Raw genomic sequence first — 13,451 nt, 5'->3', positions numbered from 1 at the left:
TTTCGCTTGCGTTTTCTTCTCCCACCCCCTCCTTCCTTTTTTTTTTTCTTTCTTTTTTTTTTTTTTTTGTTTTTCCTTTTTTTTTTTTTTTAATGAGCACTTCAATTTGGAAGCAAGTCAAACACTTTAGTGGTTGGAGACATACTGAACCAATTTAGAAATATGTCAAAAAAAAGGAACAGTAAATTATGTTTTAAAACCCTTTTGTTTCAGGGCATTGAAGCAGCCTGGCTGAGATGGGTCAGGGCTGCAAGACAGCATGGTGGTGTTATCTATTCAATCACATACCTGTGCAGGGACATATCTGCCCCTGTGCTGCTCTAAAAATTCCTCAGCCTGTAGGTGCAGAGTTAGAAATGCAAATGTTGTGCACAGAAAGGGGAAAAATGTAGTGTGCAGAGCAGGAGGAAGGGTTACCCCACACCCAGCCCAGGTTCTGCACTGAGCCTCAGTCTGGACAGCCTCCAGCATCCGAAAGTGAAACTTTTTGGTGAGTTCATCTTGAATGATGGGAGAAAACTGAAGCAAAACAGCATAAATAATGGAGAAGTGAATTAGACTTTTAAAAATCCTGCCCTGTTTAATAATTCACACTGATTATAACATGCTGAAAGGAACTTTTTTTTTTTAATTACTCCTAGCCTGGCAATCTCCCCTTAGCACACATGCACATCTCCATTGAATATCATCAGCTAACGATGGCTGCATCAGTGCGAGGCAGCAGCAAATCATGTCCCAGTGGATGCTTATTCCCAGGGAAGAGCTGTGCAGATGTCCCAAGGGTGGCACAGGGGACGCAGGGCCGCTGTCCTGCCCCAGCTGCAGCCATGCTCTCTCTGGGTTGCACAAAGCATTCAAAATAAAACTCCTTTGGAGGCAGTAAATCGAGGCTGCTTGTCACCGTTGCTGGGAAATGAGTGCAGTGGGAAGGAAACCGAGCTTACGGTCACAGACATGAACTGAGGTTTCCCTCTCATGTAATGCGGTGAGGCTGAGGGACTGATACAGCCACAGTGAGCGGGGGAAATGAGGACATGGGAGCATGCCAGGCTGAGCACTGAACACAATGCCAACAGGCTGGGGCTGCGCACGCTACATGTTCCCTCCCTTAAGGTCATAGAATCGTTAAGCTTAGAAAGACCACTAAGATCATCTAGTCTAACCATCAGGAAGGTACAGGTGGTGGATGCTGCTGCCTGTGGCTTGCCATTGAAGGCTGCAACATGGGCAGGAAATGAGTATTCCCATAACCAAGAGCCACATCCTCCTCCAGTTGCAACAAGGAGCTGCCGTGGTGGTTGCAAGGACATAATCCTGACAATTCACAGAATCACAGAATCACAGAATTGTAGGGGTTGGAAGGGACCTCCAGGGGTCATCGTGTCCAACCCCCCTGCCAAAGCAGGTTCCCTACAGCAGGTCGCACAGGTAGGCATCCAGGCAGGTCTTGAACATCTCCAGAGAAGGAGACTCCACCACCTCCCTGGGCAGCCTGTTCCAGTGCTGCTCCAATTCTTTCCATGAGACATGCACCCATGTGCTGGAGATGTCAGGGAAGGAGGAGAGCAGATGGCTGGTGGGTTGGTACTTTGGTTGGTGGCTGGGTGCATTGAGGGATGGCCCAACTGAACAGCATCAACTTGGCTGGAAGCAGTGGGGCTTCCATGGATGAGGAACAGCTGGAAAGTGCACAGACTGGGAAGAGCAGGAGAAAATGTACAAAGGGCTCTTTTGTAGCAAGGCTCTGCTCGTGAGACTCCAACCTGCCATCACAGGAGCCGGACTAAGCTCTGAGGTTGCAGCCAGACTCATTTAGCATTTTGTGGGCCATAATTTACAACCAAATAGAAATATTGGCCACCCACAGAATATACCCTACTCCCAGAGCTGAGCTGGGAGGTGCAGGGGCACAGCCACCCTTTGGTCACCACTGTGCCTCATGATTCGCTATTGCCAAGCCCATGATGACCATCTGCCTTGCCCAGGAGAAAGTCAGTTTGTTGGTTTTTTTTTTTTTAAAAAAAGAGAGACACAACAGCAGCTAGAGACATCAGCTATGCACAGAGAAATACATGAGGCCCAATGTCACACTGCCAGTGTTCAAAGAGTTGTTTCTGGGCTTGAGAAGTTGTTTCAGCCCCACCATACCAGCACGGACACATGGCTGGGGCTCTCCCAGAGGTCAGAAGATGCTGTATCGTGCTCAATTTCAGCCATGGTACCTCTGTTAGAGGACACGTAGTGGGTCAGTGATTCTGCCCGGACTTGCTGCAGGATAGGAGGAAGCATCCTTTCACCTGATCTCTCAGTTCCCACATCCATCAAGCAAGATCAGCGGTTCCCATTTCCTTTTCAAAATGCCTCAAGCAGGAAAAAAACAGTGTTAGAATAAAGTACAAGAAAACCAGAGTTTTCTTTGGCCCTACTAAATCTACTGTGAGAAAATGCAGCTGTTCAGGAGCATGCAATATATTATTTTCTTTGCAAAACCTCACATTTTTGTACCAGCTAGCATTCATTAGCCATCTTCATCTAATTGCAAGGCAGAATCACCCTCACTGTCATCTCCAGCAAAACATGATACTGAGCCCAAACCAAGCAGCTCAAAGATACTTGGGGAACAATAGGCATTGCCACACTCTTGCACTGAGACCATTTTGGGGTCCAAGTTGTCAACCCTACATTCTGTTCTGTGCTTTGATGGCATAACCCCACATCTTTGCATTTTGCTCCACGGTGCAGGGCAAATGAAACCCCAGCACTCAGACTTTTCCTCCCTTGTGATTTTCAGGACAACCCGTGTGCTCTGGTGGGCACTCAAGAACTTGGCTTCATTTAGGTCTGAAGGACATTGCCCCCCCATCTCTTGCACAAGAGAAGCACCAGGGCATGAATGAATCCCTCTCTAGAATCAGGAGCTTTCCAAACTGCCTCGTAAAAGGAGCAGCACATCGCAGGAAGAGAAAGCTCCTTTGTTTTGGATAGCAGCTGTAATCTCCACATCAAGCACATGTTGGAATTTGTAAGTGGCCATTTAGCCATATTCTGACAGCAGAACGAGCAGCCTCGGAGCAGCAGCCAGGCCTATTTATAGAAAGGAGGCTTGAGGTAATATCCTTACCTTGGATGCACTGTCTCTACTTAAGAGCCCCGCTTGCAAGAGAAAGTGATGCCAGACAAGAAAAAAAAACAGAAGAGTCATGGCTTGCTCTGCCTGGCTTGCTTTGCATAGGAGCAAATTAAATTTTACAAGAATAGTAGAAATCTCTAAAAACTCAATTTCTTCTGGATTCTAATGAGAAAAGAAATACTGGAAAACAAATGGTCATTGGGGTTCCTCAGGTCAAACCTGCATAAACATATCAAATTTATGCATGACTGTTGCTGCGGTACAAGAGCATTAGGCAGTCATGAGCTATTCAAGAGGTCAGAGCTCAGCCTACAGAGTTTGCTGACCTTTCTGTTGACATAACTGTTGACACTCAGGGCTTGGGAGAGTTCTTGGACACTCACTGAATGTTATCATGAGCACAAGCTGTCTCCCACTTATTTCATCAATTATGAATGCTTCCAGTCTGCAAAGGCCAAGGTATTTGGTAAAGCTCAAGCAGGGATGGCTTAGGTGTTCTGTATAGATGGGATGAGATCCAAGTCTGGCTGAAACCAGAGTTGCACCTCAGAAATGTTGCTTTTCCCAAAGCAAGCCAAAGTTGGGAACCCACAGAGAGGGTGAGAGAAGGAAATGACACCAAGGCAGTTGTAAGAGCCCTACACGCGCATTGGTTGGAGAGTGCTTTGAAGGGTTGTACTAAGAATAACAGTCTTGGCTATGGCTTGTGGAGATGAAAATTCAAGAGTAAATTGTGGCCTGGAACGAGGCATGGTTGGATGAGATCCAGCTCACAGGCAGAACATTTAAATGTAGCCATTTTCTTTAAATTCATTGTCTGCCCAACATGGAGGTGCCTCCAGGTCAGGCAGGAGTCTGAGGTCCAACTGCTTGCCATTGCCCAAATACGGGATTATCTTTGGGTATGCTGAGCAGATAAGATATTTATTTGAGAGCTGGGCAGAATAACCCCAGGCTGGTGTCTTCACCTGAAGATCCCTTCCTCTTGCTGTACTGAGGACACAGTATGCATGAGTGCTCCCAGAGAACAAGAAATAACAACGCTGAAGCTGAAGGCTAGGGTTCGGAGCAGGACATTTGGTCACCTTGGCTTACTCATTCTTCTTGGAGAGGAGCTCATACTGCTTCTGGGTTTTGGTTGCCTTCATACCCTGTGAACCATAATCCTTCTAGAAACAAGAGCCATGATAAGCATCTGTGGAACCATACAGAGCACAGGAGATGCCCAGACATGCAACCTATGAGCCCCACAACGGCCATGCCAGCAATGATCATTTCAAAAGAAGGACATACCCTTCTTGCAAATACTGACTGTGATTTACCTTCTATGTGTGAGAAGCTATACCAACGCGTCTCAAAGGAAGCTGATCATCTCCTGAAGTTCCCCCTCCAAGGAGGTACAATGGGGATGAGTATGTTATTTCTCAGGCAGGAAAATGTTAGAGGAATTTCAGTTCTGACATAGAAAGCTGCTCTATTTCCCACTAGCATGTGGGAGTGGTGGAAATAGCCTTCTGAGATACCTCCAAGCCCTTCCCCTCTTCTCCATGTTCAAATTGCTGCTGCTGCTGCTGCTGTTGCAGGGACAGCTGAACAAATGCTGGTGTGTGCAGGAAGGAGAAGCTGGCCAGCATCCAGCATTGGCTCCTGCTGCAGGGGGGAGCCCTGCTCCAAACAGATGCTTGGCGACTTTCACAGCTCCCAAAGCCTCACGCCCTTATCTTCCACAGGCGTCTCCAGCTACTCCTTCACTCACTGAATTAAACAGGAGTGATTGAGCCAAGAATATAGATATTTTATAACATGCATATAAAAATCAGATTGAGAAGACAATCCTGTGTGTGCAGATGTATACATGTGCCTATGTACGTACAACATGTCCTGTTTAAAATGAACAGTTTTCTAAGGCTGAAACCAGTTTCAAGCCAAAAAAAAAAAAAAAAAAGTCAGAAGAAAGAATTTCCTTAAAAATGTGGCAACGTGACCAATAATTACAAATTCAGGGGAGCACTGTTTAGCTGTGGTCCCCAGATCCCACTGCTGAGACTGAGCAAGCTGCAGAGTGAATGTGTGCTGCCTATGGGGTGTTGCCAGGGCATCCACACACAGGCAGTGCATGCAAAGGACAGAGAAAGCTGATTGTAAAGTTCAAATGTAGGATACTGATAAAGAAAGCAACAGGACAGAAGGAAGAATTGCAAATTGTAGAATCATAGAATCAGAATTGTTTGAGTTGGAAAGGATCCTTAAAGACCATCTAGTCCAACTCCCCTGCAATGAACAGGGGCATCTACAGCTCCATCAGGTGCTTAGAGCCCCATGCAGACTGACCTTGGGTGTCTCCAGGGATAATTGTAGGTGTTGGATGTGATGATCCTCATGGGCCCCTTCCAACTTGGGATATTCTATGATTCTACAAAATGCCTCTGTAGTGTACTGGGAGAAAAGACCAGTGATAATCTTATTATGTGTTGAAAATGAAATGCTTTTCTTCCTCTAACACTTACCGCAGTCATTAAGCAGCAAGTGACTAAAGCCAAATGTCTAACTTGAACCCCAGAGCATTCACCAATCTGCCCAAGTGACATTTGTATTGTATTCTGATATTTTGAGAGCATCTGCTAGCTAGAATTGAAGATGGTACCAATCCTAGCACAAGAATAAACCACTGATAACTACACTGGTTCAAAGTTACTAGATTAATAACAACACAAATGTAGTCAATAGCAATTCAATAGCAATCAGCACGGGTTCATGGAAAAGAGATTCTGTCAAAGTAAACTTACCTTTTTGCTGTTGATAGGGATGACAGTGTTAATAGAGTTGGCACTTCATATAGGCATCAGTAGCACAGGGTATTTTAAGCTGATTAAATCCACTTGGCATACGTAAAATCTGTTAAGGACTGGACACTTGATAGATCTCAAACCCAAATTGCAACAGGAGACAGTTTGTTGAGCTCCTGTGCCTCTAGAGGCACTTAGCAGAGCTCAGCTTTTGGCCTCACGCTTTAAATTTTGTGAATATCCCCGACAGAAGCACATCATTAAAGTTTGCAAATGATGGGGAAAACTGGGATGTGCCGATGAAAGAAGAGGGCAGGCAAACAATATTGATTTAATTCCAGCCAAATATACATTTACCCTTTGAGAAGTGAAGACTTTCTGTGCACATTTACAGTACAGAACAGCGCCCAGGAATGTTGAGAGTTATTTACCAGGGGTTTAGATAGATCCTGAAGGTTAAAACAAGAGCACTGTGCAGGAGTGAGGATGCTGTGGTCTGCATCTGGCAGCGATCTGATGGATGTGGATGTTGGTGCAGTTGTACTCCTACAGCTGAAAAACTCTTAATACACTACAGAGAGCTGCAGGACTGATAAAAGGATCGGAATATATATGACATACACTGACAGGCTTGAAGTGACCAAGGAAAATACTGAGGGGTGACTTGATTCTGGTGACAGAAGTATATTCAGCTTACGTGATATGGGCATATCAGGTAAAATCAGGACAAATTCGTATTAGAAAAAAGACACAGCTTTGTGAACAAGGAGAACTATCAAATAGATGAGCTAATTCTTATGGTTTGTATTTGATTTCCCATCCGTAGGTTTTTGGGTTTTTTTGAAACAAGATCAGATATCTTTCTTTTCTGAAATACATATGTGTGAATAATAGAAATAAGAAAGAATCCCTCCAGGCCTTGCAATGTACAAATCTATTCACTTTATATTTGCTCAATATCCCGAAGCTACCTAAAGGGCCCTGGAGCAACATACCCTGCCCCTCATACTTGGGTCAGTGGTCCAGGATTAAAGCAGCCAGCTGTCTGAAAATACAGGGGAAAAATATCTGGTTTTTGCAGGTTTATTTGTTAGATCATGGAAGCTGTCTCCACCATGTTTTCACATTTTGACTTTCAGGTCCTGCTAGAAAGAGTCAGATCCCGCAATGCAACTGAATGCCCTGATGGGCTTATCCAAAAGTAGCAATTAAAAAGCATAACATATATAAATGAAATATTTGAATAAATAAATCTGGAGTAATTCTTCAGTGTCATCTGCTCTGACTTTTCTGAATCACCAATTAATGACCTACTTAATTACAGTGGTATTTTCTCTGCTCCTGATCAGACTTGCTTGTGTTCTCAGCTCCGGGCTTTATTATACTGACCTACTATTCAATCTAAACAAGGTATGCAGGACCTTCCCAACAATCAGACACATTTATCTACTAAAGCTCCAGCAGTTACTCTGCTGCACACAGGAGTAGAATCTGATAGCTAGATTTTTGTTTAATTAATTAGTTTGTCAAGCTTATTTTAAAAAGGAGAAACCTGAGCCTACATTTGCCTGTCAAGCAAAAATACTACGGCTAGATAGATTTTCCAAAGCACGAAATTCAAGAGGAGTTAGGTTTCCTTTTGTGCCTTTCAAGAGCTCTCCTTCGTGTCCAAGAGCTTTGTCCTGGCTGACACTCTCTGGGCACTTATGAGCTCTGAGCCACTTTGCTCTGTTTCCAGGAAGCACCGTGACCGAAGGAGAACTGAAGACTCAGGAAGCCACATGCCAGCCCAGCGGTGATTGCAGCATCTCTTAAGGTTCACCTCTTTTTTTTTTTCCACGTCTTCAAAGCCTCAGCCACAGAGCTGCCCTTGGCTGCATACTGAAAACCAGATCTTGGCCCAGAGAACAGACAGACAACACTGAGTAGGTCTTCAGACTCTTCAGTCAGGCCAAAGCAAGCTCTGAACGTGGGCTATGGATTGGGTGAGCGGGGGCTGGCTGAGTTTTTTGTAGTACCCATGTCAAATGTCCTGTTTTCCCCTCAGCTCAAATTCCAGTAGCACTGCCCTGTTTTAAAGAAAATGGAAATCCTCCATATCAATAGACGTAGGATGCAAAGGAGAGAGGAAGCTCTCGGGGTGTAAAACCAGATATTTTTGCAGTGGATCTCAGATGAGCAGATGAAAATTAAGTATACAGATTTGTGGATTAGAAGAGCTCGATCAAATGGGCGTCTGAATGTGGGAAAGTGATGGAAGCAAATTCATGTGAAAATAGTCAAAGTTTGGAAGTATCCTATAAGACATAGAGGTATACTTCACCTCTTGACATAAGGCAGCTATGTTCTGCCACCTTTCCCTCTTCAGGGAGCCCAACCAACCTCCACAGAGCCATAGGATGACCAAGACATGCTAGGACAGCATCTGGAGAACTCAAGGGCATGCTCCACATCCTTAGGAGTTCCTAGCCAGGACAGAGAGAGAGGAAAAGGGAGATGAAATGCATCAAAGTAAGTCTAATATGTTCACTGAACACTGATGTTTCATGCATATTTTATTATTCCCTCTTTGTAGGATTCTCACAGGATTTCCTGGAAAAAAATATGCAGCAGATGAATATCCTGGGCTTGTCAGACTGCTGCAAATGTGCTACAGGGATGGGCCGTGTGCACAAGAAACAAAGTGCTTGGGGCAGGATGAAATCCCAGGCAAATGTCTGATGTCCCAAACCCACAAAGCACTCAGCGACACAAGGAATGGCTGAGCATGGGTAGACATGAACTTTCTCCATTTCCATGTTGCATCTGAAGAAGGACTTGTAGGTACAGTAAGCAGTACTGGCAGCAGTGCATGGAGGGATCTAAGCATTTGAAGTGATGTTTAGTGAAATGTGATAATTACCATTTAGCTGCCACTTAGCCATCTTCCTTTTAATACAGATTTTTTTCTTTATCAGTCACTGACTCCAACTCAGACAGCTTGGTAGCTCATGTTGGCTGTTCCTACACCAGCAAACTAAGCAAGGCCAGGTTGCCCCAGCCTTCTTCCTGTCTGTAAGTGTGAGAACTGTGAGAGGTCATGTCCATACAATAACCCACAACGCAAGTCATGTCCCTAAGCTTATCCCTTCCCGCCCCACTCCTAAAACTGTTTGGAGTGGCCTTGCTAGCACAACCACATGCCTGGGTGCACGTGAAGCCCTCAGCCTGCTGGTATGCACGGACCAAAGATCGTGGCAGGGAATGCAGGAACTAGTCTGCCAGCCTGAGGTAGCAGACAGCCTCTTTGATCTCCACAGCAAAGGTGCCCCAGTGACAATCCGGGTAGGCAGCCTAGATGTGACGTGAGTTCATCTAAGACAGCGCTGAGCTCTCCTGATAGGCCTTCCCCATCCCAGACAGGGCTTAATGCCCTCTTTATGCCTAGTGGAGATGCTGCATCCCAACCCCAATCATTATTGTTTTGCACCAGGTAGGCTCAGTCCTGCTGTTTCCCTTTGCATTGCTTATCAGTGACTTTTCCTTGGACACATTCTCATCTGGGGCTCAATCAACACTGCTGTTCATAACCTTTTCTAGTAAGAGCAATTATTAATATGCCATCAGCAATTCAATTATATATTCGAATGAGGACACAGATGTTGTATTTTCATTTTTAGCTAATCGTTAAGAGTCAGCATGAAAAGTTTCAAACTCACCATCTTTGTTGCCAGAGAAGCATGGAGGGGTGTTGTTTCCCAGAGCCAGGTTTGCCAGGGAGCCATTCATGAAGTTATTTTGCTCCTCAGCCGAGCAGCTTTCAGGTATTACAGAGAATTTCTTTTCCAGATCTAAAACTATGTTTTCCATCTGCTCTCTAATTCTAAAGAAAACTACACCTTTTTCTTATAGTACTTAAATTTCATTTTCTTAAAGAAATGCCCAGGAGGGAGCGCAATGCAGAAACAGTGCAACTTCTAAAATGCCAGTGGTATATGCTGCTAGGCTTTGGGGGCCTTCATTTAAATGACAAAATAGGAGCTCAATCCCCAGGTGTGGTCAGATTTACCATGCTTGTTGGCCACAGGCTACAGCAGAAGCGTGTGATTGGTTATCTGTTAACGTGGAGCTGGCAATTTAGGTGATTTCTACCCTTCTATTGCACTTCCCAAGTCCTCCAGAATTTTATTGTTATGTTTTATTGACGACTTCTTTGCCTTTCTGGTTGTGAAGGAGAGCTCTCCAACCTAGCAGGGATAATCTGCAGACTCAAAAATGAGAAAGCAGAAAGAGAACTTAGTAGTTGACACTCTCCTTGCAAACCTTGCAGTTCTTAAGGCAATCTTTTCCTTTTGGGGGGGCCCAAAGGGCTGAGATCTGACAGGACCACAGATGAATTTTGCTCTCAGTGAAGAAGATACAAGGCAGGAACTGAGCACCTGCAAGCAAGTGATCTACTTTCAGCTCTCCCAGCCACATCGACGAGGACAAGGAAAGGATAACTCTCAGTTCTGGCTCATTACAGGCTTGATGGTATCTCACTTGTAAGTTACTAAACCCAATTTGTTCATGTTGCAACACATCAATTTTATGGCTGAGACTGAAGTTTACTCGTCCTTGGGGTTTGCAGTTGTTGAGATAGAGGATGTAAAATCTTGCATGTAAAATGCTCCTGAACTCTGCTATCCATTCAACAGAGAGTCAATAGTTCAGGAGTTAATTCATGAGAAGAGGGGAGTAAAAACACACCAAGGCCAGGATCTCATGACCCACAGTCCGCCTATAACTCTACCTGAAAGACCTTGTAAGAGATAGGTATGTGGTTTGGAAAATGCAGAATGCTGTGGTTAAGTGAGGCATTTCACAAGAGCCGTAACATCACGCTACTGGCAAACTTCCTCGAGCGCACACCATATTCAGACCAGAGTTCTCTGTGGGATGGAAAATGTCAGGGTGATGAAGGTTCTAAATCTCACGACACGCAGACTGATATGCCAAAAAATATTTACAAGCTGGTGAGTGTCCCATAAATTCCCTCCAGAGATTTTTCTCATTAGGCATCAGAGGAGCTACACTGATTTGCACCAGAGTCCTGATCCTCCCCCCACCACGCAATCAGGAAATGCCCAGCTCTGGTAGCTTCTCCCCCCGCACACTTTCTTGGGTAGTTTCAGTGTTGACAACCAGTTTCTTGGATTTCCATCAGTAAATTGCTGCTGTCATACTGGAAAGGTTCAGGTTTCCAGTTCCCATGCACTAGCCCTTGCTCCAGGCCATCGGGTGTGAGCTGGAAGGGGCTGCACATGTTCTAGTTCCTGCTAGAGAAGCTGGAGCACCTTGCAGGCTATCAGCTTTGCAGTGTGGACAGCTGGTTTGGTCTTTAAAGGATCCAAAAAGGACGTGATAATAATGTCCAAGGGGTCGTTAGCACTGTCCTATATGGACAGATGCTCTCTGCACTGAAGTCATTCTCCAAATCGGACCAGAAAGATGACCTCGCTGGAAAAAATAAAGGGAGGGGAAGGAAGGTGGGATTTCCTAAATACAGCCAAGGTCTGTGGGTATGGCAGCATGCAGGGGACAGGGAGGAGGGCTGCTCACGGCCAGTGCTGCCTCATGCACTTGCCTCGTGATTCCTGAGGTTGCTGCCAGCTTCTCGTGTGACCTGGGGTAAAATCATCGACTTTCTGTTCCTCATGTGCCAAACTGGACCTATTACACTTCCCTTCAGGTTTTTCTTGCAGCAATTTGAAAAATAGAAGGCAGGAGGAGGGAGGGAGAAGGCATTAATGGAACAAATGCTCCAAACTCGCTTCCAAAAACATTTCCATCTTCCGGCAGCATAGCAGCTGTGGTATGTCCGATGCTGTGCTTACCATAATGGTCACCAGCTGCAAGGAACCATGTTTTTATTGACCAGAGCACTTCCTCGGGGCTGCAATAGATACCAAACACCTCTGGCTCCAAGTTCTGCAGGTGCCCAGAGCTGGGGCTGGATTTCCCCTCTCCCTTCCATGCTCTCCAGCCCCCTCCAGCAGTGCTCTGCTCTCCTGAAGCCCTGTGCAAGCTGGTAATTAAGAGACATTTAAAGAGGTAATATCACAGATAAATCATGCAGCAAGGATAATTAAAAAATAACAAAAGCTAGGACTTTTATTTCAGGAGGATCTTTTGAGCAGGGAGACTGGATATAATCTTTCTGAGTGCTCTATTATAAGCCCTGAGTTATGAATAAATCCATATTTTAACATCTGGGATTCATAACATCTTGCTGACAGTCAAATCTCATAAAAGATGTGGTGAGCTCTACAGATGTGGGAAACCTCATTCAATGAACTGCATAACAAAGGAAATCTAGGGCTTTTTCATTATTTCTTGTTCACTCCGTGTCTCTGTGGCGAGCGAATGGATGCAGCGGTCCTGACTCCAGGAGGGGCAGAGTTGAGGAATCATCCAGGCTGAGAGCATCCCTGTTCCAAAACACACATGGCACCGTTGCCTTAAAGTTAAGGGTCAAACAAATGTGGGATTGCCATTCCTCCCTGGTGCTGCGCGTCCCTGCTGGAGGAGTCTCTTTGCTATTGGGAAAACCCTAGGAAAGCAAACTGTTTATTATGGTCTCATTTAATTTGGGCTTATATTAAGTTGGAGAACTGGAGGCTGTGTTTAATGTGTTTGTGGTGGAGGGGATTTCTCTTTTTCTCCCCAAATAGCTCACCATTGATTTTCCTCTTAACAAGTGCTCTCACTCTGACAGCCCATCTCACTCTCCGTGTTTGGACTAAGAGGTTGTAATCTTCCCATCAGTGCTATCTGAATCCCTCAGCCGTGGGCACAGTGATGTATTCTCTAAAAGAGCATTATGACCTATTAGTCAATAAAGATGAAGTAGGTTAGCAGAGCTGGGATGAAGATGGGGCTACTTCACCCAGGCTGAACGACAAGCACAGAATACAGCAGCATTTCAACAACGTTGTTGTTAGTGGTGGGCTTTCCCAACACAGGAAATGGGGGGTGTAGCAGAAGGCCATGTAAAGAGCTGATGTTGATCTTTGAATTATCAGTCCCTTGTTGCTTCCTTATGCTCAATGAAACCAAAACCCATCTCTTGCTCTCCCCAGTGTCAAATCTCAAAGCTTTCTGATATCAGAATTGTCTGCATTGGACAGAAGGGGAAACTGAGGCACGTGGAGGAAGTGAGAGTTGTTTGTCAGCCTACAGGAGATGGGATCCAGTGCCAGAGAATAGAAAATAGGCTCTGGGAGCACAGAGAGCCCAGCCCAGCTGGCTGCCTTGCGTGACTTATGCTAAGAGGCTGGCAGGCCTTGAGAGCAGTGCTAAAGTACTGGAACTATGAATTTCCAAGCTTTCAAATATTTGGATAGCCTATAAATATAGTTTTAAGCTCCTAATCCCCCTCTGTCAAATGGTGTCTTTTTTTCATCCTTTTTTTTTGTTGTTGTTGTTTCAACCTTCCTGCTTTGTCAAGGTTTTGCTAAAGGAGCTTCAGCTCTGACATCATCAGAGAATTTCATTTAACAAAATGTTTTGAATCA

The sequence above is a fragment of the Tetrao urogallus genome, assembly GCF_951394365.1.
Source record: "Tetrao urogallus genome assembly, chromosome: 7".
Taxonomy (NCBI): Eukaryota; Metazoa; Chordata; class Aves; order Galliformes; family Phasianidae; genus Tetrao; species Tetrao urogallus.
Note: the sequence above shows the minus strand (reverse complement) of the source record.